This window comes from Oryctolagus cuniculus, chromosome 4, assembly GCF_051225735.1.
Source record: "Oryctolagus cuniculus isolate XC-2025 breed Fujian yellow rabbit chromosome 4, ASM5122573v1, whole genome shotgun sequence".
Taxonomy (NCBI): Eukaryota; Metazoa; Chordata; class Mammalia; order Lagomorpha; family Leporidae; genus Oryctolagus; species Oryctolagus cuniculus.
This window is the reverse complement of record NC_142870.1, coordinates 54,234,683-54,260,821: the sequence shown is the minus strand read 5'-3', so window position 1 is coordinate 54,260,821 and position 26,139 is coordinate 54,234,683. Positions and strand designations below refer to the sequence as shown.

The 26,139-nt window shown below is 38.6% G+C and overlaps 2 protein-coding genes across 20 annotated transcripts in view; one reads left to right on the top strand and one right to left on the bottom strand.

Annotated features, from left to right (window-relative positions):
- Positions 1 to 26,139, bottom strand: part of CMSS1 (cms1 ribosomal small subunit homolog) — a 406,733-nt gene that overhangs the window by 332,558 nt on the left and 48,036 nt on the right. The window lies entirely within an intron of this gene.
- FILIP1L (filamin A interacting protein 1 like) overlaps positions 1 to 26,139 on the top strand; it is a 299,608-nt gene that overhangs the window by 238,509 nt on the left and 34,960 nt on the right. For 2 of the 11 annotated variants that reach the window (XM_017347157.4, XM_070071977.2), the window contains exon 1: positions 12,035 to 12,132. The exons of the other annotated variants lie outside the window; for them this stretch is intronic. The gene's annotated coding sequence lies outside the window, so the exon portion shown is untranslated. Of the gene's footprint in view, positions 1 to 12,034; positions 12,133 to 26,139 lie in introns of those variants that run through there. 11 annotated transcript variants of the gene reach the window in all.

The following is a 26,139-nucleotide window of genomic DNA, read 5'->3' as shown; positions in this document are numbered from 1 at the left end:
AATAAGGTTACAGAAGATTTTAACACAGTTGGCAAGCTATATCTATATAAAGAAAATTGTTCTTAACACCTATGCAAATATACTTTCTCTTCAAGCAGACAGGAAACTTGGACAAAAAGCAACCACATATTGGGAATACAAATCAAAGCTTAACAAATTTTAAAGGACAGATAACATATCAGTCATTCTCTAATTATGACATAATCAGAGGCCAAGGATACTCTTCCTACTCCAAAATATGTGTTTAAAAATTAAGCACAATTCTAAATGAGCAATGAACCAAATGAAGAGATGAAAGCCCAGTAAAATCATCAAAAGAAACAAGTTAAATGTCTTAGCAGAGCTATCTTTCTTTTTTGCAATAAAATTTTTGACATCAAAATTGACCCAATAAAGAGAATCAAAGAATTTCTTTGCCAGGAAGATAGAAAAAGAGTGCCTATGTCACATACTTCTATTTACATCATGATACTAAAACCCAAACCTCACTGCCTGAATTTTAAGAGACATTCATAGTCTGGTCCCACCTAATGTGACCACCTGCAGCCAGAGCTGCAATGCCCAGCACATACACAGAAGCCTGATGAGGTCCAGCTCTGCTCTACAACAGCCAGTCAGTGACTCCAGTCAACCTAGAGTCCTTCTGCTCTGCCATTCTCCTTCATGAATGTCTAACGCACTCTCCAATGCCCATGTGAACTTTTAGCTTCTGTTATGAAGACCTATCAGCTATTTCTAAGCCTAACTGGTACACTGTATTCCAATTTGATATTGTTTTCTGGCATTAGTCAATTTGTTCTACTTACCCACTCAAATCTGGGCAGGCACATGCTTACCACTGCCTCATCCTATTGCCATGAATTCTACATAGTGATAAATACACAGAAGGCGCTCAACCAACAGTTACTGAATGCCCTTTTTTTTAAAAAAAAAAAATTTATTTATTTATTTGAAAGAGTTACACACAGAGAGAAGGAGAGTCAGAGAGAGAGAGGGAGGTCATCCATCTGTTGGTTCACTCCCCAATTGGCTGCAATGTCTGGAGCTGCACCGATCTGAAGCCAGGAGCCAGGAGCTTCCTCCAGGTCTTCCCATGTGGGGTGCAGGGGCCCAAGGACTTGGGCCATTCTCTAATGTTTTCCCAGGCCATATCAGAGAGCTGGATCAGAAGTGGAGCAGCTGGGACTTGAACCAGCACCCATATGGGATGCCAGCACTGCAGGCAATGCCTTTACCCGCTACGCCACAGTATCGGCCCCTTGAATGCCTCTTAACAAAGTAAATGCACATGAGATTTTACCATTGAATACTTATAAACTGTTATACACATACACACACAATATTCTGTTTAAATATTCCACCTTCTTCAAGAGACAGGAAAATATTTTTCAATCCATCCAATTCCTTCCAGTGAAGAAACATGATAAACAAAAGTGGATTTTTGTTTTCCAGGAATATTCTCATGCACAAGGTCACAAAGGCTGAATGAAAAGATAACACATTGAGCTGTTTAGAAATAGATTCCTCGTTCCTGATATAAGCAGTTGAATTTTATTGTTCTTCATTTCCTGTTGTAGTTTTTGGTGAGTGTACATGCAGCATGCATGTGTACATATGAAGTGTGAGTGTGTGTGTGTGTGTGTGTGTACACACACACGCGCTTATAATTTGGACAAGAAAGGAGAGAGGAGCAAAGGAAAAAGGTGAAAGTCATACATCTTTCTACAAGGTTTCAGCAAATAATAGTCAGAGATAGCAAATAGACAGGTAAATGTTATCAACCAAAAGTCAGTCAGCACTACTCATAAGTTAAGTGAGATGCAAAGTGCTTTTACAGTTTGAATCTACTTGTACATTAAAAAAGGGAATAAAGAAATGCCAAATTAATTTATGAACATGTTAAATATTAAATCTTTGCATTCAACAAAAATTATTACTTTTGGCCAAATAAAGGACAAGACGATGAAACATAACTGGGTTAGTCACTAGATAATCACAGGATTTACCTAAAATTAATTAATAGCATACACTTACTGCTATAGTCTAGTAAGCAGACAAATTAGCAATCAAGATAAACTTGGTATTCTGTCAATATTATCAGAGTACATCAGTATTTGGAGATAAATATCAGAGTCCTAGTGAGAAATCACTGGGAATAAAAATTAAACCCTTAACCAAATGGCTCACCAGGCTTCTAGTGTAAATGGACAGGTTCTTCTGGCAGCAGTGGACAAAAGCCATTCATGGTAACTGAGATGTTTCTGTGTGCCTCAAAACTCAGATGAGCAGTTTTCATTAGAATTGATTATGCTTAAAAAGGAATCAACACTACTTTATACTACATTTTTCCAAGAAGTCACGATGAGCCCAGAGCTCACCACTGAGAAGAAACTCCACTCTTGCAGCTTTAACTCCCTAAGTCTGCAGGCTGTCAGAGCAGTATTATGACATAACTTCCCCCATTTGTGTGGTTAAATAGCTACCCAAAGATGAAATTTCCTTAGTAAGTAATATTTAGGGTCAAGGGAAGTAAAGAAACTTGAATACATGGAAGCAAGAATAGTTTTGGGCTCAGGTCTTATCAATATTTAGATGATTTAAAAGTCCAAGAGCCAAAACCTATCACCATAAATAGCATTCCACACACATTTGCCTCAAAGACTGTGAAATAAATGGCATGAAATGAACCAAAAGCTAACAGTCAGTTGCATGACAGTTTGTATATGCTCATCTCCTTCTCTTGCTGGACTCAAAGTACTTCTTTTCATTCATTTCCTCAGTCATCAGGTTTGTAGAAAGGCCCACTCTGTGCAGTGTGTTGTGTAGGTCCTCATATAGAATCCTATCAAATAGGAAGATTTGAGACATAAGAGGTAGAGGGAGGGGTAGAGTCACTGGCATATAGTAAATCCTCAATAAATGACTGCAATTCCTTTCTCTTACCATAAACCTTCTTTAAAGAAGTATTACATGGATTTGAGCTGTGAAATTCAAATCAATGCAATTTTTAAAATATATTTGTGAAACCTGTAAGTCTGTGTTATAAAAAAAAAACCTTTTGGTGTGTGTTACAAAAAAACTACTTACAGATTCAGAAGTTGGCAATAAGTGAAAATAGTTGAAAACATATGGTAGGGTTGAGTGACCCTTTCTACATAATTTCTGATAATACCCTAAATAACAAGAAGGAGAGAAGTTGAGAGAAAGAGGGGAGAAACACTCAAAGAGAAGAAACCATATGAAGCACAAAGAGTCGAAAAAGCACGCTTCCTGGCCAGAGCTTTTCCATTTGCATATCTCTTAACAAGTTACTGCATAGTCTGCATCTCACTTGCAAAAAAATGTAAGAGAGTTGTTGACTAGATGATCTCCAAAATTTATTCTCAGTCCATCATACTCTAGTACAAGAAAACTAGCTGGCAGATAAGAGAGGCAGAAAGCTCTAAGGCTCCATGCTAGTACCATTTGTTGCCTCAGTCTAAATCTTACTACAAGACACTGAGTGTGATTTCTACCAGAAATTTCTGGAGTCAGCTTACAGAACAACTCCAGGTCACTATCTACTCACTCTGTGATCCTGAACAACTTACTTAACCCCACTGTTTCTCAGTTATATACCCCAGAGTCATTATGTACACCAAAGTTAATACTATATATAAAGCACAATATGCCTGAAATCCATTGAGCATTCAATGTGTCATTTATTAATTTCTTTTGCTATTATAACAAAGATGTAATATAAATGAAAGCAGTATAGAGGTGATTATCCGAGATTATCATAAATGTACAAGATGAATACATAGGTGTGTGGTTTGCTCATTTGAAGGCTGGTTTTCAGTAAGCTCAATTACTCAACAATACGATGTTTCTAAAATGGTAGGAAAATCTACGTTTACACAAATAAACATAGATTCATGAGTATACAAGTACACACATACACAGTGCCTATAAAGGGGGACAATAATTATAATCACAAAATAACTGACTCATTCTTAGCATCAAATTTTGAACAGAGGGTATATGAAAGGATTCAAGTTATATCAAACAGAAGCAGCTCAAGATCCAGGAAGAACTATTTTCAAATATTCAAAAGGATGCCATGTTAAAGCAACATTAATCTGGTCCAGTGCCATGGCACACTAGGTTAATCCTCCGCCTGTGGCGCCGGCATCCTATATGGGTGCCAGGTTCTAGTCCGGTTGCTCCTCTTCCAATCCAGCTCTCTGCTGTGAACTGGGAAGGCAGTGGAGGATGGCCCAAGTGCTTGGGCCCCTGCACTGGCATGGGAGACCAGGAGGAGGCACCTGGCTCCTGGCTTCAGATCAGCGCAGCGCACCGGCCATTGCAGCCATTTAGGGAGTGAATCAACGGAAGGAAGACCTTTCTCTCTGTCTCTCTCACTGTCTATAACTCTACCTTTCAAATAAATAAATAATCTTAAAAAAAAAAAAAATGAATCCATGGAAAGACAAGGACAATCTGTGGATGTTGGGGCCGGTGCCTTGGCTCACTTGGCTAATCCTCGGCCTGCGGCGCTGGCATCCCATATGGGCACCAGGTTCTAGTTCCAGCTGCTCCTCTTCCAGTCCAACTCTCTGCTGTGGCCCGGGAGGGCAGTGGAGGATTGGGCCCCTGCACCCCCATGGGAGACCAGGAGGAAGCACTTGGCTCCTGGCTTCGGATCGGCATAGCTCTAGCCGTAGTGGCTATTTGGGGGATGAACCAACGCAAGGAAGACCTTTCTCTGCCTCTCTCTCTCTCACTGTCTAACTCTGTCAAATAAAAAAATTTAAAAATAATTTAAAAAATCTGTGGATGTTAAAAGCCCCATTTTCAATTTGGAGTAGAATGGATTTTAGGAGGGTGATAAAAAAAAAATCACTGAAGCTTTTCAGCACTGACTAATGCTTACTTGACTGTGCATGGCCAATTCCCAGGCAAAATGCTAAAGTTTTCACTTGAGACAGAACTCAATCTAATGACTTCATTTACAAATCTATATTTTATGCTGCAGACTGGATGTCTATTAACATGAATTATAACAGAATTTCTCATGTGCAGATTGACCAATTGGCAAGCATGCAAGGTAGTGGTGTTAAATGATAATACAGAAATTAATATTAAAATTCAGATCTCCCCATAAAGTTTTTGGCTAGAATTGCGAAAATGTGGCCAATTTTAATGGCTTGAGTTGATAACTAGCAATCAACAGATTGCCAAGTTAAAAGAAATAAAAGATTGCATTTATAATCCATGAAAGGATAAATGGGGCATTAAATCTTTCAAATAAGTAATGTACTTAGTATAACCTGGTTAAATGACTCTAATATTAATTAGAACTTCAGACTCCTTTTGATAACTGTAATCATATTGTTTCATTACACCATTTTTTCATTTTTCCCAAAGAAGCATGCAGATCCAGAAAGCATAGGGGCTGGGTCATCAATTTACTGTGTGACTGAGTCCCTTTACCTACATGAGCTTCAATTGTGTAATCTATTTAACAAGAGGGAACAGGAAGTGGCAATACATAAACTAGATATTTTGTAAGGCCTTTACATTCTAAAATGATTTTTATGAAAGGATCATCCCTTATAGTAATCTATTAGTGTATTTCTTCATTTTTAATTTGTTCATTCTTTTTCCTGGTGAAGGCATCTCCAGCCATGATATAGGGAAGTGTAGCACCTTAGTTTTACCACCTACCACTGACAGTTTCTATGAGATAGTTTTGTTATGTTTTTCTGGAGTCTTGAGGAAGTTGTTAATAAGGAAGAATGCATTTTACAATTAGAAACCACATTCATATCAAGAAATAGTCTATATAAGTAATGGGCAAAGCAGAGTTAGGGACAGAAAGGAAGATTATAAAGTATCTCCCTCATAAAAAATCATCTTAGAAAGAACCATTTTTTTAAGATTTATTTATTTATTTGAAAGGCAGAGTTACAGAGAAGCAGAGGAAGAAAGAGAAAGAGAGAAAGAGAGAAAGAGAGAGAGAGAGAGAGAGAGAGGTCTTCCATCCACTGGTTCACTCCCCAGATGGCCTCAACGGCCAGAGCTGTGCCGATCCAAAGCCAGGAGCCAGGAGCTTCTTCCAGGTCTCCCACACAGGTGCAGGGACCCAAGGATTTGGGTTATCTTCTACTGCTTCCCAGGACATAGCAGAGAGCTGGATCAGAAGTAGAGCAGCCAGGCCTCAAATTGGTACCCATATGGGATGCTGGCACTGCAGGCGGCAGCTTTATTCGCTATGGTACAGCGCTGGCCGCAGAAAGAACCATTTTACTCTTACTTTCTGGAGGCTTTATTTTCTCAGGCCTTTCAGTTCCTCTCAATGAGTTTATATGATTAAAAGTGTAGTCTTGTGAATTGGTATATCTGAGTGCCTAATGACAAAAGAAAATATATAAATTTGATTATTTAACCCATTTTACCCCTAGTTGGTTAACGACTCCAAAGACATCCTGAGCTATTCTAATTACTTCCAACTGACACTTTAAATTAGTAGGTCTATTTAACTCTGAAATCAAGTTCCTTATGGAAAAATTTGTCAGAGTAGTTACTTTAGAAAACGCACTACTTAAAAAACCTAAGAGTGGTACTGATTTTTTAACAGGGTTCCTTTAAAAAAAAAAGGACTGCACAAAGCATTGAGAACAATCTGTACTGGCAAGGGACAGGGGAGATGACCTAATAGATCTTTTCCGTCTCTAATTTCTATGATTCGAGGGTTTTTTACTCCTGCAGTAATACTTGTGAGTTCAACAATTTCTCAAAACTATTATTAGTTACCAAGGCAACACAAAATGTTTGCAGGAATAAATAAGCAAATGGACTGGACCTAAATAACAGGCTTTTCCTGCTTCCCACTTAATTGGTGGCGTCATATTATCAACTCTGTACTCTCTCCAAGTCATTCTGCTCACCTATTGGCAAACTTGCTCATGAGAGTCTCATGGCCAACTCACAGCTTTCCATGTAAATCAAGACAAGGAGATTTCTGGTCAACAGAAGGTTCCTTCACTTGGTGAAGAACAAAAACCATGGCATCGTTAGAGTATCCCATTCCCTATTATCACCACTGACACTGTTGCTGCAGTCATTCCAAGTTAGCTCTTGAGGGTATAGAATGCTGTTTTAGAATCAAAGTCAGCTGAAATATGACAAATAGTAGGAAGGTTCTAGAAAACTCAAGGATTACAGAGCCCAGGGACGGGAGATGTAGGCTGCAGATGAGAGGGTCAGAGCCAGCGCTGTGGTGGAGCAGGTAAAGCTGCTGCCTGCAGTGTCAGCATCCCATATGGGCACCAATTTGAGTCCCAACTGCTCCACTCTGATCCAGCTCCCTGCTAATGCACCTGGGAAAGCAGTGGAAGATGGCCCAAGTCCTTGGGCCTCTGCACCTACACTGGAGACCTGGAAGAAGCTACTGGCTCCTGATAGGCCCAGCCCCAGTTGTTTTTGCCACTTGTGGAGTAAACCAGCAGATGGAAAACCTACCTCTCTCCTCTCCTCTCCTCTCTCTGAACTCTGCTTCTGCCTCTCTGTAGCTCTGCCTTTCAAATAAATAAATAAATCTTAAAAAAAGAGAGAGAGAGAGAAGATTTGTACATATATCCATGTTCACTGCAGTCTGTATGTATATCCAGGTTCAAACTGTTAAATGCTGGTTAAAGGCTCTAAGTCTAAGTGCTATGCTGGCCAAGGAAGTGACAGATGTGACATATTTTGTGTGGGCATCTGCGTTATCACGGCCAGGCAGGTGGCACCTGGGGAATAGCAAGAAAAATGAAAGGAAGAGGTTGGCTAGAAAAATTATCATCCCAAGCACGTGAGGAGGTGCTTTCACTTGAGACTTCTTTGGTTCCATGTTGTAGTTGCCTACATGTGGTGTCCTTTAATTTGTGACCTAAGTTGTAGAGCAACAGAGCAGGAGGGACCAGCACCAGACCCATAGCAGAGTTACCCAATGTATAAGGACAAGATTCTTTACAAGATAGCTGCTGGTAAAATTTTAGAAGGTACCATGGGGCAGAAGACATTAGAACCAAAGACTCTTGTTTCAGCCAATACAACTGCAGCCCATGGAGCTCTGTCTCTCCCAGTGCAAGCCTGAGTCTGGACTCACTCTGTTAAGCTTCTCACACAGAACTAAGGCCATGATAAGATTTGCTGCTTTTCCTTGTATATTACACCGTTTACTGTGCCCCCAGCTTACCTATAGAGGAAATGTTCCATGACCTTTCGTGGATGCCTGAACCTAAGGATAGTACCAAACCCTGAATGTACGGTGTTTTTCCCCATATATACATAACTATAACAGAGTTAAATTTTAAATTGGCCATAGTAAGAATTCAACAATAACTAATAATAAATTAATAACAAAATACTATAGCAAAATTTATTTAAAACTTACTAACCGCTTATTTCTGGAATTCTCCATTTAACATTCTCTGAAATCACAGATGAGGGGGGACCAGTGATTAGTGTCTGCACATATACTATCTCATAAAGGCAAAGGAGCAAATGTGCCCCATTCAAATGAGCTTGCAGCAGAGCTTGTAGGGGGCAGAGCACACCATTCTTTCACCAACAGAAGAAACAGCAATGAAAATGTAGACAGCTAAAGGAAGGTTCAGTTAGTTACAGCTTTCATGGTACTTATTTGGATGACTGAAAGGAGAAACAAAGGCATAGAGAGAGAACATGAAAGATAATAAGAGCAGTCATTTCACAAAGAGGAACTAGTTTGATGTGCTTAGCAGCACACTGAATTTTAAACACTAAATAATGATGACGTCATCACGGTCAGTAGTGAGTGATTTTATTAAAAACATTTTTTGCTGTGGTTATAATAACCTCCTCACATTAGCTTGAACCATGGGAAATCATTGATATTCAGCAGTTATTGGCTATATAAAAATTAACTTCATCCAGCTAAATCTAGTTGATCTCTCCTGGTATCCTGTCACCCAAAGACTCATCTCCCACATTAGAAAGTAGTTAGCTAGCCCTGAAGAAAAATTCCTTTGTAGCATTTCTAAATAGCAGTTTAAAGCCACTGCTGATTTGGATCGTAAATTCAGATTACTAACTGCAGAAAGGACCTTATTTGTAAGTAAGTTTATTTGTATAAAATTCCTGATTGTAAAATGAAAAGAGAGCCATACAGTAATTGGATAGAACTAGGCCAGGAAGTCAAATTTTCTCAGCCAATTTCGAGGCACAGTGATCATAACTCTGGTCATAGTAAATCTATGTCAGAAGCCAAGAGAACAAAAATTACATCGCGAAGAGAATTCTGGTAGGAAAAGGGAGGGAAATGAAACATGATTCATTAATTCACATGGCCAGTGGACCACAGTGCCAATGTCTGGCTGGAACTTCTAATACACAGCTCAGGGGTCTGTCAGATAGATAAAGGCTTCATTTTGCTCCAAACCCTTGACTTCCATCTGTTGGAAAACTGTCAAAATATTCTAATTTTATAAGAACAAGACATATCACTGCTACCTTCCAGAAAACTGGCTTAGTACATACATAGATCTAAAATGTCTCTAATGTGAATGAAAGCCCCTAGTGATTATTCAGTGCAAAATCAGGGTGATTCTGCCAATTTGTGGCCTATGAAGAGAACTGGAAAATAAAGACATACATTTCTCAATTAAATCAGAATACTCCCTTAACACCACCACCTCTGAGAGAATCTGAACAAATCAACAAAAGATAAGGTAAAGGCCGTATACAACACTGGTTTAAATCTTTGCATTATTAGTTCACTAGCTGTGCAACCCTGGCCAAGCTACTTCTTCCAAATAGGATTTTTCATCTGAAAAATATGGATGATACCACCTCAAAATATGAAGATTAAATGATGCATGTAGAGCACTAAGCCCAGTGACTGGCATGAGCTGAAAGCTCAGTAAACGAACATTATTATTGGTTACTGAAGAGACTGGTCACATATCATGGCCCAGTTGGAAGGCTGAGTCATATCCAGGTGGCAGGCCACTGCTACTTCAGGGATTAACAGCACTAAGAGAGGCGGTCAAGGAGCAGGGGGTCTTAGTCCTTTTTTTTTTTTTTTTTATCTTGCTTCAAGTTCCTTAGACAATTTTTCGCTCTACTCAAGTTCTTTAACTTTCAGAATAGAGCTAAAGAAAGGAGGAAATAAAACTAACATATTTAAAAGAGGAACAAACATATTTCAAGGGGAACTGGGAAGTTAAAAGATTGGAAATAAATGCAAAGCGCTGAGTACAAAAACATGAGAAAAAACTAAATGGTACTGTTAAATGTTAGGACATTTCTTTGCCCATCAAAGGGAAAATGTCAAAACAAGCTACAAAAATGCTAGCTTTGGAGTAAAGGGACATTTTGTTATCAGGCTGGGGCTGAGATCCAGGTGTTCATGATTCATGCAAACTTCCTAACAGTGATTTCATCTCATTTTTAATTTTTACAAGTCTCAATAGGATGCTTAATAAGTACACGCAAGTATGTGAAACAAAAAAGATTACAATGCACTTCATAAAATTTCAGTGAAAGTAACATATCATCTACAATGCTAACATAAAAGTATAAAGCCAGTATTACAATGTAAGTTACACTTATGGATATGGTCATTTACTTATTTTAAAACAGTATAGAGGAAAACAGGAGTGGGTTTAATACAGGCTTCTCATTTGTCGAGTGATCTGGTCATAGCAGAGTGGCCCAGAAGAACTGATAACTAAGCACCCAGTTTCACAAAGGGGATACACATTTCTTTGTGTGTTCTGCATCTTTATTCCACACCATTTGCACAACTATACAACACTGCAACCATCTCTTTCTTTCTCCACCCCACACTAAGAAAAAGCAGCAGACTATTTTCATTAATTTCTTTTTTGACAAAACATATGGAAAAAATAATGCTACAGACATATGTACATCATAATAGGAAGCAATCCTATTTTAATGTAATTTAAAAGGGGGGGTTAAAAACTGAAGCTACTAAAAGTGCTCATCTGAAGCTGGCAAATAATACTTCCACGTCCCTAATTTATCTAGCAGATTCATATAGTTGGGCTAAGACTTTAAAGGTTACTTTTCTTACTGATGTTCAAGATAATTAGGAGGTTAATTCTTAGGATTCAGACCAAGTCAATCTGCCCCATACCAGAGGACAACAGACTTAATTCAATCATACTTGGCGACTTTCTTTTTTTCTCCTCATGTCTTGTATTTTGTTTGATGGTAGAAGAGAGTAAATAAATTAAAATTAGTTCTGAAGTTCTATTTTTATATTTTGCCTTGAAAGTACAGAACAAAACATTTAATTTCTTTAAAAATACTTTCCCTGCCAAATAATCTGGTTAGTTTTAACCGCTTTCATTAAAACACAGGCATGCAGAAATGGGGAGTGAGGAGGTTCTTTGAGTAAAAACACTGAAAAAATAAGATTTCATCTGGCCTTCCCATCATCACTTGAAGAATTGTTTGGTAGTTACATCATCAGGAAATAAAATACTATCCTCTAAGGACCCCAACCCTTTACAAAGAGAAAGAGAAGGTTTGAAGTCTAAAATCACCCTCCGGAGATGTCCAAAAAAAACGATCTCTCATTTCCCTCTCCCGCCTCCCCCCAAGCAACCAAATACAAATGTAACAAAAATGTATTTACAGAAGTTTACGTTAGAGTAACAGGATACGTATTTATTTAACATCCCGAAGCAGTAACAGAAGCGTTAGAGATCCAGAGAGAGAAAAGTTACTATCGGTGCCACCATGACCCCAAAGTCTTGCTTAACCCTGCAGGAGGGCGCTGGTGTCCCAGGGCTACTGCCCATTCCCTGCCTGGGGATCTGGGGAGAGATTGTCGGTTCACATCGCAGGGATGGGAGCGGGGCGCTGAGCTGCGCACTGCCGCCACCGCCGAGGGTCTGGCTGTCACCGGCGCCCCCGCCGCCCGCGCCGCACACGCGGAGCGCCTTATAAGGCAGCGCAGTGACGTAACGTCCATAGGCCGGGCGCGCTCGGCGCCCCGCTCGCATTGTTCGGGCGACTCCTGGAGCGCACACAGCTCGCTCCCAGCGCAGCGACAGCGGCCCCGGCCCGCCCCGCCCGGCCCCGGCGCAGGCAGCTCAGGTAAGCCCGGGAGAGCCGCTGCGCTCCGCCAAGGGGCCTTGCTGTCACAGCCAGGGAGAGTGTCCGCAGGTCGTTTTTAAAGTTGCCTCAGCATCACGAATTGCAGACAGGTTTCGCACAGCCCATCCAATGAGTCTAAGTTCAAGACCTTTTCCAGCTCACACAAAACTTGAAAGTAAAAGTTTTCTCTGGCGGGGAAGACAGCTTTGGGATTTAATTTCTGGGAGGTGAGGGCTGTATAGTACACGGGCTTTCCAAGTGAGCTGCACACCGAGTCCTGCCTGTAGGAAGCAATCTTTGGAAAAAGGGTGGGGAAATTACCCAGCAGGGGAACAGCTCTACTTCCTGATCCTACCTCTCTTCGGGACTTTAGCTCGCTTAGTTCTCACAAGAGCAGAGTGCGAAACACTGCCACAGCACAGGTCATTTCTTAGTGTTGGTTTTTGTTTTTCCGTCCCGTAAATCTTAATATAAAAGATTCTGAAAACACTGTTCTGAATAGTTATGAACTTAGGATAAGTTTAACCAAACAAATCTTTTTAAGCTTCAAAAAAAATCTTAAAAAATGCTATTCTCTTAAAAGCAGATGTCAATCTGTACAGGGGAGTAACTCATAATTTTGAGTTCTAACTTTCTACTTTAACTGCATGCAGGGGATAAATGACAAGTCACACTTAAAGCTGTCCTCTGTTTTGCATAATAATGCTTTATGTACAATATGGTAATTTAGAAGTGAAGCCTAAGAAATACCTTAATAAAATTATCAGTGGCATTTTGAACCATAATTAGTTACATCTAAACTCTTAACAGGCTATTGTTGTTAATGAACTCTTACAGTATATCTGTACACTTGGCAGATATTGAAAACCTACATAATATTTTACTTTTCAAAATAAAAAGCAACATAGGAATTAAACTAAAACTTACTGTGTCAAGTTTAGAACACTGGAATCAGAGATGAAAAAAACGATTTCTCATTCAAACTTTATGTGGTCTGAACATATACTTTAAAACAAAATTTAAGAGCTGTGACAGAATTACTTCCCTTAATTCATACACTGTCATTTATACTGATTTGCTCTAAAAGATTGAAATGTGCTTAATATTGCTGGCCCTGGAAAAACCATGTAAGATAACAGTTTGGATATGTAGAAAAATTTAATAGTACTATAACCATCTGAATCATGTGTATGTTACAAATTCATTTAATTTATATTTCTCAATGAGAGTTTAAAAAAGTCAGATATGAGATTTATCATTTGAAACACTGCATTTAAAAAAAAAGTGCTCAAAATTTGTAATGTATCTATGTATTTTAAGTAATTCCAAAGCTGAGTTTTCAAAAATATTTGACAATGGTGCCTACCTCTTTGTTTCATAGGAGTTTTTTTGTTTTGTTTTTGCATATTTTATTTGGAACAATACAGGACTTTGGTTTTTATATTACAAAAGAAAAATTATGTATTAGTTGGACTGAGGATAGGCTACCCAAACTGCAGGTTAGTACTGAGAAACAGAATTTCCCCAAAACAATTATTTCAAACCTAGGGAAGCCTACCATAATGAAAAGAGAGGGACCAACACCCAGGTCACTGTGGACAAGTATGGAACATGCAATAGAAGAGCTGTTTATTTGATACAAGCTGTAATTGGAACTGAAAAATTCCTCTTTGGGACAAAGGTATTTTGCTCTTTTGAATCTAACAGAGGAAGAGAGAAATAGAAACCATCAATTATTGTTTCAACTATACCCAAAGTACCATCTGCACCATAAACTATAACTCAACTGTTGAAAATCATAACCTCTATTAAAGCTCTTAACAGCTATGTCTGCAAGAGTGTGTCTTTTATTTTTTTAAAGCAGGCAAACATCAATTTTTAAAATTTTTATATAACACACTTTAATAGTTATACTTTTTTCCATTATTAACTTTAAAGCATGGTCCAAAAAATGACCACATGGTAAGAGCTCTTTTAAAACTGAAAGTTAAACATGATTATCCTGAGTACATTATCTCACAGTGGGCTCTCTCAGTGAGCATTTCTTAGTCAGTATGATGGAAAAAAATGCTTATCATAGAAAGAACATTAATTTTTACATTTCCAAACAAAGCACACAGATAATTTTATGCTTAGTAAGTTCATTTGCTCCTTTTTGGTGATTAGCCTTAACTGTTCAGCATGGGTGTATCTGAGTGTTATTTTCCTAATGCTGTGATGAAGTCTACAGTGAAAGCACAGATCAAGCTTTGACTCTAGTCTTCTTGCAGCTCATTAATTTACCTTTTCAAAAGCTGTAAATTTTGTTTTAGGATTCTCTGTTGCTCCTTCCCTTCCTAAAAAGTACATCTGATAATAAGTGAATTTTAAAAATAAAAATGGAAAAGGAAGAATAAAAATTCCAATAATACTTTTAAGTTTATGTGCTGTTCATATCATGTGCTTCAGGGCAGAGTGAATATTTTACAAAGTGAATAAAAAATACAGATCCTCTTATTTAAAGGAAAAGGGGGCAGCAAGAAGAGAACTTTTATAAAAGACTGGATATTGTGGAGTAATAATCAGAGGATGGAAAGCAGTGAGTTTCAACCTACTTCAGAAACTGAAATGCCCTGTTATTCACATAGCACCCAAATACATCCTTACCTCTTTTTTGGGGCATATCATTAATTTTAAATTATTTTGAGAGTTTACTTAATTTGTACTTGACTGTGAATTTAGCTTCAATTTAAACTGATTGTTTTATTTCTGTAAATTATGCTTATATAAGGATTTATGGATTTAAACATGAAGAGACACTGCATATGTAGCCAGCATCTTAAACTTTCAAAACAGTATATCAATGACTGCTGCTGCCAATCCTGTAGCCTGAGCCTGAGCCTCCTACTCAATTGCTTATGCTTCATGTGTGCTGCAAGGACTTTTAGAAACTCCTCTGGTCATTTTCTACTTTTAAGTGAAATGGGACATCCGTGTCTTGAATCCCTAATTCTTTGTGGATCATCAACACTGTTATAAGCCCATCCATAGCCTTCTTCTTCTTATTATTATTATTATTTAAGAAAAACAGAGATGAGATCCTCTCTTCTTGACCTCTATCTGCCCTAACATTGCCTCTGGCTGGGAAAGCTGGGCAAACAAAGATGGGAAGGTTGGCCAAGGAAAGTCCCTTGGTTCTTTTTCAGATATGAGAGAAACACTCCCTCTTCAAGCTTGTTCTCTCAGATGCTCTAGCAGATTAAGCTAGGACAGCAGCAGTTTGAATTCTGAGCTGAAGAACAGGGAAGTTCACCTTGGCAGGGTACTTTCTCCAAACTGACCAATCTTACACTCCTATTCTCTACTGGCTCCCAAATCTATTAATTTTTAAAGATACAATTATTATTTTTCAACAAGAAATTTGAGGAATGGTGTGTTTGTTGAGGGTAGTAGTAAGGGCTGGCAAAGAACAGACAGGTAAGTGTATCACTGGAATAGATTGGGGTATAAATAGACATATAAAACCTTGTTTCTGTTTATGATAACTACTGATTTTAGTCTAAAGGACAATTATAATCAGAAAAAAAAACCACATATTACACCAGAATAGCACATATTCGACTTTACAGATATGAGTTTGAGACATACCTTGGTAAGTTTTACTATAATGGAATGTCCCGGGCCCCAGAGAGTACGTGTGTACAAACAAGGATATGGAATTAAAAGACAAGTCTATTCTCATATGAAAAATTCCAAAATCAGTGCATATATGAGTCTTCCAAAAGTTCATGGAAAATGTGTATTATGAAAAAACAATGCATGGATTAAAAATTTTTGTTTGCAAAGACTGTTAACTCCAATTTTTTCAAGAACTTTTTCAAGTGTACACACATACACACATATGCACACACACACACACGACATGGAATTTCCACAGAGCTTCAAAGCTGAAAGAGGCTGTGGAAGTCATCTGATCCCAATGCCTCACTTTACAGAAGAACTAATTAGTGTTTATGCTATAACTTTCCCTGAAAACACAAGGCAAGAGACACTGAAAGCTACTCAGAGGGGAGTCCGGGACCCCTGCATCCTTGGGCTGCATCACTCTATTGGTTTTCCCTTTAATTAATAATAGGAAGAAAGGGGAATTGTAGCTCCCAAAGCAGCCCATTAAAAAAAAAAAAAAAGTAGAAAGGTTCAAAGTTCTTGTTAGTATAAGCAGGGAGAGGGAAGAGGAAAGGGGCAGGTGAAAATCAATACAGTTCAATCAGGCTGCAACTATGAAAAAGGAACTAATGGGAGGACAAGAAAAACATAAATGTACTTAAAAGTCCGATGCATGGCAAGCCCACTATCTCCTTGAAAGGTAAGAGGTGCCCTAGAAAAAGTTTGTGCTCTGTGACCAAAGCTGTTTAGGTCTGAATTACTGACTTGAAAAACTGCACTCCCTAGACCTTCCCAACTGTTAGGCTTCCTTTCAAAACTCAAAGTGACTCAATGCCTTCAAAACAACCTCCCTGAAAAAATGCAGAAGTCACCTTGCTGTCAGATTGTAAACCCTTGGTGATACCTTGTTTTGCTTTCCTTCACACCACTGATTGCAAGGACATGACATTAAATTACACATTAACTACTTGCTTTTTGTCTGTCTCCTGGATTATAAACTCTTTCAGGATCCATTTTGCACCAGCTTTATCCCCAACACTTAGGAAAGTACCCAATTAGTAGGTGTGTCACTGGGACAATAAGGGTGTTGGATAAATCTGGAAAAAAAATCAGTTATAACCTAGAAGCTTCTTATTTGGTAAGAAAAGTGTTTCTGGATACAGTGGGCTAGGGAAGGTCCCTCCTTCTGCACTTTGTTCAGGGTCAGGAACTCAAATCTTGGCCACTACTGAAATAACCACATAGAACTGATTTACAAGCACAAAACAAAATTAGGCTCAGATTAAGGCCAGACAGTGAAATCTGCTTTGTCCTGTACAGCAAGTATCATGTAGGCAAACTAAGTCAGATGTTTCTCTGCTGTCTGCTTCATCCACTCACTCTAACTCCCTCTTCAAAATAATGAGATTGAAGGTGGTGAAAGAGTACCAGGTGAATCGCTCTGGGGCACGGAATGGACTCCAAGCAAAATATGGAAGAGTACAGTGTTTCGTCCTTAATGAAGGGTAGATTCCTATAAATTTCTCTAATCTCTATGACTTACGTGATGGCCTGGAAGGTACCTGAAGTTCAAGGAGCTTCCCTTTGCAATTAATAAATACCAGCAGATTGCCTTTTCTCAAGCGTACACTTTAACTTCAGAGTTTCTGTGGGTAGTCAATGCATTTGCCAGATTTTTCAGAAAAGTGAAATTTTCGTAATTTCAAGGTTAGAGAGCTCCAGTGCCAACCTGTGAAGCCAGCCTTGGGCTTGTAATTGTGTTCAACAGCAGTAAACATTTACTGGTGTCTATCAGGCACTGAGCTAGGCACAAGAGAGGGCAAAAGGTCCAGTGACTAAGTCCACCACACATGGCACCATGTCACTAACCCAGCTGTACCTACTAGCAATGACCAGCAGCGTTGCACTAAGGAGGACTAAGATCACCAGCAGCTGTTACAAAATGGTTTCAATCATAGTATCACCCCTGCTCTTTTTAATGGAATGATAAAGCAAAGCAGATAAGAGGTCAGCTGCACCTAAAGATGAAGATAAACCCTGTGGGAATGTTTTTAAAAAGCTAAAATGCTACAGTCAACTGCCAGAATCCCTTACTATTGAACTAAATTGATGTGGATAAATAGTGTTGTCTCAATGGTCAGACTACAGAGTAAATATGGGTCAATAAATCTGAGTTCTACACTTCTTGGCTCATCCATCCGTTCATTATGTGAGCCTCCTGCACTCTAGGTTTCCACAAACTTGAAAAAAGGGAACAGTGGGGCAGGCTTTGTGGTACAGAGGGTTAAGCTCCTGCTTGGGATGCCCACATCATATATGGTTCAAGTCCTGGCTACTCTGCTTCTGATCCAGTTCCCTGCTGAAGGAGGGGAAACAGCAGATGATGGCTCAAGTACCAGTATCCCTTGCCACCCTTGTGGGAGTCCTGGATGGAGTTCCTGGCTCCTGGCTTCAGACTAGCCCAGCTCTTGTCTATTGAGGGCATGTGGAGAATTCACTAGTAGATGGAAGATTTCTCTGTCCCCGTTTATCTGGCTTCCAAATACATACATAAATCTTAAAAAAAAAAAAAAAAAAGTGGTGGTGGGGGGAAACAGTGTCACCTATCCTAAGTAACTCTCCATACTAGGTAAGGATTTAACAGTAGGCAATAACCCCTAAGGGGAACTCTGATCATACAGAGCAAACTATTAAAAAATGTTTTTTAACAAAAACAAGCTACTGATTGTACTATTACAGAGACAAGTCAGCTAAAGAAAATGGAGGTAATATGAAGAAAAGAATCCACATGTAAGACCAGGAAAGATTAACATAACTGCAGTACTTGAGCCTGTGAGAACTCTAAATCATTGTATTAGAGCAGCTTCAAAGTGAGGTCAGCCCTCCAAGATAGGCCATTCTGACAGAAGCAAATCTGTCAAATTTATTGTGTCTCATGGCCTACCAGTCCTGGGCACAAAAGTTTAAAGGTGAAAGTTTTCTCTCTCTTTTTGTTAAATGAACCAAAATAAAAACAAATATTTGAGCAGAGATCATAAGAGGAATGTAAAACATTTATCACATTTTGGGTTGACAAGACTTAAGTGGTTTTGTTAACTTTAAAGAAAAGGAGTGCATGGGAGGCTGTGGAAGTGCCTTAGTCTTAGCTTGTTTGTTAACCGGGGATGGCAGAAGAGATAAATCACTCTGTAGAGTTTGGTGAAAATGAATCTATGCTGCTAAAGGAAAAATTATATACTTTTTATCAAAATAAACACTCATTATTAAAAGAAATACATTGTGTCTGATGTTGCACATTATCCTTGAGGCATTCATAACTGACTATATGTAGACCTGCCAAATAATGGAAAGAACAACTTGGGTCAAATGATTTGGGGTTCCACTCATCTCCCCCAGAACTATGTCCCATAAGATTCTTCTTAAAGTCCCGTAAAATTCATTAGACTAAGCAAAGCTGTAAACAATCACAGGCAGTTAAGGCTCTCTTGCTAATTTCCCCCATCTGGATTTCATGTAAATTTGTCTCACTCAGAATGGTTCACTTCACTGCATAGTTCTCCCTTCTCAGAAGTGACAAGACTAAAACTCTACTGATCTTCTTCTGATGTAATAACAAGAGTGAGTCAGCTCTGAGAAAGGGTGACAGTCTCCAAAGAAGTGATTCTTCTTACCTCTCGTCTGGTCATCATTTCTATCTGGAGTTCAAACCCTTGTAGGGGATTAAAAGGCTATCTTTCCTTGAAAAAGCTTAGTTGGTTTAAGAGCAAGATAAATACACCAAAACAAGTTATAAAATAGCACAAAACAATATAGAACCTCTGTGTCATAAAACTGTAAGGACTTGGGAACTCAGCAAAGGGAAAATCAGTCAGGGTTAGACAAGTTATAGAACATTCAAGAAAAGGATGGGAATTGGAATATAAGTGGGGGCTGCAGGAGCTACTCAACAGGGCACTCTAAAAAGGATGGCAGATTTATTTCTTGGAAACCTACTATGAAAAAAGAGTCTGAGGTAAAAAGAGAAAATAGACTTGAACCAGGATCAAGAACACCCCCACTCTGTTAAATCCATTATTTGGCCTTCAGAACTTCTTGGACTTTGGAAGGAAGAAAGGCATCTAATTGATTTCAGTTCTTAAAGGTTAAATGTGATAATAAAGCAGTTTGCAGGGTGCCAGGCCTCAAGCAGCTACTCTATGAAGAGTACCCATTGCTTGCTAGTTATGCCAGGCTCCCCAAAATGATGCCACTTTATCTGGTATTACAGTAGGATTGTGCCAGGCTGAGGTGTACCAGGGGTTGCTCCAATGCCAACAAAGTGCTTGCAGGATGCAACCCTGAAGAGCTCATGTTCTTTAGCACCTGTCATAGAATAAAGGACTAAGCTTGTTAGAGAGAAGACATGTCTCTAGTGACTATTGTCAGCCACTCTGAAAAAAGAGGTTATCCTTTATCCTGATTCCCCTGCTTGAAAGTCATCCATCTTCTGCAAAACTCACACACCCATTCCTAAAGATGCCAGCATCACCTAAAGAAACATGTTACGGAGGGGCTGGGTTGTGGTGCAGCAGCATGGGTTCGAGACCCGGATGCTTCACTTCTAATCTAGCTCCCTGTTAATGCACCTGAGAAAGCAGTGGAAGATAGCCTCTGCACCCATATAGGAGACCCAGAAGAAGCTCCTGGATCCTGGCTCTGGTCTGGCCCAGTGCTGGCCATTGTAGCCATTGGGAATAAACTGGTGAATGGAAGGTCACTCCCTTTCTAGTCTGTCTCCAACTCTGCCTTTCAAATAATGAAAACAAATAAATCTTCATGAAAGAAAGACAGAAAGACGGAAGGGAGGAAGGGAGGAAGGGAGGAAAGGGAAAAAAAGAAAAAGAGAAAGAGAAAAAGAAAAAGAGACATGTTATGGAGTAAAGGACCTAGACAGCAGGTGAATACAAAATCCTTAAAAGCTCTACTTGGAATCTCCATGTTTTACCTTGAAAGTTCTATGCCTCAATGGCACACACATTAAAAGATAAATCTTAACAACTTGGGCTAAACAGTCTAGAACAGATTCTAGACATACACAAAAATAAGAATCCCCTCTTAGAAGGTAAAAATTTAAATACATCTCCTCTAGGTGTTAATTTCTCAGTTTAATTGTACTTTCAATTTAGCATAACATTTTAAGTGTTGGGACACTAAGATATACTTCTTTTACTTTTACCATGTACTTATATCCTTGAATGATGATGAACGTTTACCATATAAAGAGCCAAAAATAAATCTGAATCTCATGGAATGCCAATCAAGGTTTTCCATATAGTCACGAACCAATGTGATTTAAGAAGCCATAAAATCTCTTGACATATGAATTCGTGAACAGTGTCACACAGGAAAGAAGGGAGGAAAGGACTGTAAAGGTTGTCCATGGGAGAGGAACAGGGGAGTAGTTGAGGTACTGAGATTTGAGGATAATCGAAGGTTTTGTAAACCTTGGGGATGAAATGGTATTGCTAACCCCATGTAGCAGATGAGGTGACAGATATTTGAGGCAAGGTCAGATAAGTCATTAGCAGATTGTGGTCCAATATTTCCCACCTACTGGACACATGGCTTTCCTGAATGTGGTTTTTCAATTGTTTAAGAACTGCGGTTTTGCTTTTTGTGTTTAGCTGTGAATGAGTAAATTTTAAAAGTGAAGATAGGGAAGTCAGTGCTTTAATCAAAAACACTTTATTCAACTACTAAAATGTTTAATAGTTTGCTCTTAAATTGACATCGCAAGGTAAAACATGGCTAGGGCATAAAATGAGTTGATACTCAAATAGTACATATGAGGCACACTAACTTTTTAAAAAACTGTGTCATTAATAGCACATTTCTCACAGAGATAAATATAATTAAATAGGTGAAGTGGAATATAAATTAAGTCTCTACTCTGTCCTCTAGCATATCTGTTGCTGACCACTACAGTATCTTGAGGGAATTGCCTCCTCACTTCTCAATCTTAATATTATATAGAACATATTCATCTTAAAAGAATCCAACTTACAGAAGAGAAAGTGGGGTCAAAATTTTATGTTTATGCATTCTGTCTTCTGAGTGCTCACAAGTGACGGAAAAGGAAAACATAGCCCCAGTGCTTTCTGGACTATCAGCGAAAGGAAAATTAAACAAGGCTCCGATGTCCAGAATAATTTTAATTTTTACAGTGCACGCAAAAGAACATGCAAAATACAGGCCACAAGAAATATGTTCATATGTTCCTGAAGACTCTAGAGTAAAACTTCCACCTGTCCATAATTATAAGGAAAAGACAGTCCCAGTGCTTTCTGGACTATCAGGGAAAGGAAAATAAGGCTCCGATGTCCAAAATAATTTTAATTTTTACAGTGCACATAAAACAACATGTAAAACACAGGCCACAGAAACATGTTCATATGTTCCAAAAGGCTCTAGAGTAAAACTTCCACCTGTCCATAATTAAGCTTTACATATGACCCAAACCTGAGCTCTTCAAAGATCATGAAGAGACAAACTAATCATCTTCATTGTGGTTCATGGTCTGATTGCTTGCTCAGCAGAAGTTAGGCCAAACCTCAACCTTCATTCCTCCAACTGCCCTAAGCCTCTAAATACTGTTAAATGTATTCCATTTTCCTATTTTCCCTTATTCCTAGTTTACTGATTAACTACAGCTAAAATGTTAGACACAATATATATACACAAATGCCAAGTCCTCTGTAAGGATCAAAATATTTCACTTTTTATATTCTTTGGGCTCTATCCACTCTGTTTCTATGTTCATATGACTTCAGTAGTCACAGTAAAACATAAGTCTCTGTTGTAGTGGTTTCTAAGTTTCTGAAGTTTGATTTTCCCACTAACAATCTAGGAAACGTTTGGTTTCCCAAGCATACCATGTTAGCCACTGCCTCTGTGCAGGCAGCCAGACTACAAGGAGGTGAAAACCAGTGAACTCATCCACTCTGGCACATGGCTGGTTCCTGATTTGCCTTTGATGTTAAATCTGCTGAATTAAACATCAATTAATTAATGTTAGCCAAATAAAAGAGGAAAGCCTTTTGAAAAAAATACTTTCAGAAATCAGGGCTTAAAAATTCTTTTTGGCTCGAATAAGATCTGGAAAGGATACACTCTTTGCAGTTGTTTTAAAAGGAGAGAATATGGGCAGTGGGTTAAGGCCTATTTAGATACCACGTGGAGTACCAGTTTGAGACCCAAGCTACTTGGCTTCCAGTCCAGCTTCTCATTAATGCATCCTAGAAAGCAGTAGTAATGGCTCTAATACTTAGGTTCTACCACACAAAGGAGAGACTTGCGCAGTTTGAGGCTCCTAGCTTTGGCCTGGCCCAGTCCTGGCTGTGGCAGCAGAGTGAACCCATGGATGGAAGACATTTTCTCTCTATGCCTTTCAAGTATGTGAAAATAAGCAAATAAATATTTAAAACAAGAAACCCACCAAATAAATGTGAACAAAATGGAATTATACTAATCCTCAAAAATATCTATTTGCAATATCTGACTCAAAGTTCATGATCTGAGAAAAAAGGGACCTATGGAGATTAAAAACAGAAAACTTAAACAGCTGCAGCAATATGCTTTTGCAAAAAATTCCATCTCTGCTTCTTTAATCCACTAAGATACAAAAAGAATACCTAAATATACATGGATTTTGAGCAGTAAAAGAAATACATATAAGTATTCCTAATAAAATACATACAAACACATTTCTAAGAGTGTATAATATTATGCCCTTTAAGTCTGACTGAGAAAAGGCTGACTGCTAAAAATATTTTCCGAGAACTTTAAGTTCCTTGAAATGTTCTACGGAAATGGTATTTATGACAAACCCACCCCCCTGGGGAATGTGAAATGTTATTACTGGCAAAGTCACCATTTTTTAAGCCATCCAAAAATAATTATGAAATTTATGCCAAATGACTAAACTTGCTACATTATTACAGTGATTAAGAGAATATTTGCTAATGTCTCATGACCAAGGCTAAAAGTAGCTGTGACAAAACAGCAGCTTGCTAGTGTTAGTGATTTTCTGTCTTTGACAAGCAGCATATTACAATTTACAAATCCCTAAAGAGAATGGTGCATGTGGGCCCTTCAAAAAGGGCAAGGAAATAGAATTCGAAGTTTATTTTGGTAACAAAAAAATCTTAAAATCCATGCATAGTTTTTTCATTATATGCATTTTCCATGAGCTTTTTGAAGATCCCTCACATGCATGGATTTCAGAATTTTTGCCCCAAAAGAAACCTGCCTTTTTAACTACATTTTCCAAAACTTCCTTGTAAAACACAAGATGAGTGTATGTATTTGTTGATAATGAGAAATAGAACTGAGTAAAAATCATATTGGCATTTTGGCTTTGCCAGTTTTAAGTAGGATCTTTGGCAAATTATTTAACTTCTAGGAACCTAAGTTACAAAATGAAATCAGTAATACCTGCTTCCTATGAGAATTCCCTGGACTAACATAGCATATGACATATAATAGTTGCTCAACCAATGCTGTTATTCCCAAACTATAGAAGGGAGGGACTACTACATGTGTCTCATTTATAGTTATACACTTATTTCCTAACACTGTACCTAGTTCAAAAGCAGAGCAAGTATTTGTTCAAATATTTAGCAAGTATTTATTGAATATCAATTAAATACCAGGGACTGTTCTCAAGCTGGAAATAATGCACTGAATAAAACAGACCAGTGATTGACCAATCATTGATTAAAATGTACATGTACACATATACACACACATATACACACATGTCTCTACCTGCATGAAGACACAGCCAGTAATCAAAAGCAAATAAAATGTAGCGTACCAGATAGTGTTAGAAGAGATGAGGGAGAGTCTGGTGGCTCCCTGGGGAGACAGCCAGTACAAACACACACAGGTCATTGTGTTTGAGGGACAGCAAGGAAGCTGGTGTGGCTGGAGAAGAGGGAGCACAGGGAGAGTTGCAGAGGGGTCACAGAGCCAAAAAGGAGGGCACACAGAGTGCAGGGAAAAACAAGTGAACACCAGAAACAAGGGATGTGAGAAAGAGGAAATTCTTTTGAGGCTAACACAATGTCTGGGTTTTCTAACTCTGTAAAGACAAAGGTTTTGCAGTCAGTGAATTTTTATTTTGATCTGGCTATTTGTACTCTTTGGTAAATTATGTAATTTCTCTAAATTATAGCTTTTTGATTCTCTATCTGTAAAATGGGAATGTAATATTTACCCAATAAGGTTGTTATAAAGATAAGTGAGATCAAGTGCACAGAGTAGACCTTCAATATGCTGGGTTTTTTTCTCTCTGTAAACCAACGCACACTGTGAATTTGAGTATTCTTGCCAGTCCTAGGGCTACCACAATGATAATCTCACGTAGGATTTATTCTGTCTGGGCCTCAGTTTCTCAACTAAGAAGATAATGCAGGTGCTATACACAGACATTATAAAAACAGATATATAACCACCAAGGTGCTTCCAGTAATCAGATAATCTTACTGTTATAATTTATCTTGGTAATAAAAAATTCCAAGATTGCAAAAGTATATGATTCCCGTACAAGTAATTTCACTTTAAAAATCCTATAAATTTACAGGAAGGTGTTTAGCCTAAGGGTTAAGATATCTGTACTCTACATCAGAGTCCCTGGGTTCAGTACCCAACTCTTTGGCTTTTGACTCCAGCTTCCTGCTAATGTAGACTGTGGGTGGCAGTAATGATGGCTCAAGTAATTGGGTTCTTGCCACTTATGCAGGAGACTTGAATGGAATGCTTTGGTCCAGCTCAGTCCCAGTCATTAGGAAATGAACCAGTCTCTATGCTTCTCAAATAAATAAAGTTTTAAAAATCTACAAATCAAAAATTTTTTAGCCATGAAGTTGTAAAGATTTATTTAGTTATCATGTTGATTTTTATTTCCCTTTTTTTAAAAAAACTGATTGATTGATTTGAAAGGCAGAGTTAAAGAGAGAGAAAGAGAAATATCTTCCATCAGCTGGTCCACTCCCCAAATGGCCACAATGGCCAGACTGGGCCAGGCTGAAGCCAGAAGTCAGGAGAGCCTTATGCAGGTCTTCCACATGGGTGCTATTTTCCCAAGTGCATTAGCAGGGAGCTGGACTGGAAGTAGAGCAGCCAGGACTTAAATCGACACCACATGGGATGCTGGTGCCACCGGCAGTGGCTTTATCCACCGTAACACAGTGCCCTCTGTTTCCCTCTTCTCTAGTTTAAGAGCATTGATCTAGTGGAAAGGTCTCCAAGAACTGTTTAACTGCAAAAAATAAGGTGTTGAGCAATGTTTATAATAAGCTGTTTTATGTAAGAGAAAGAGTA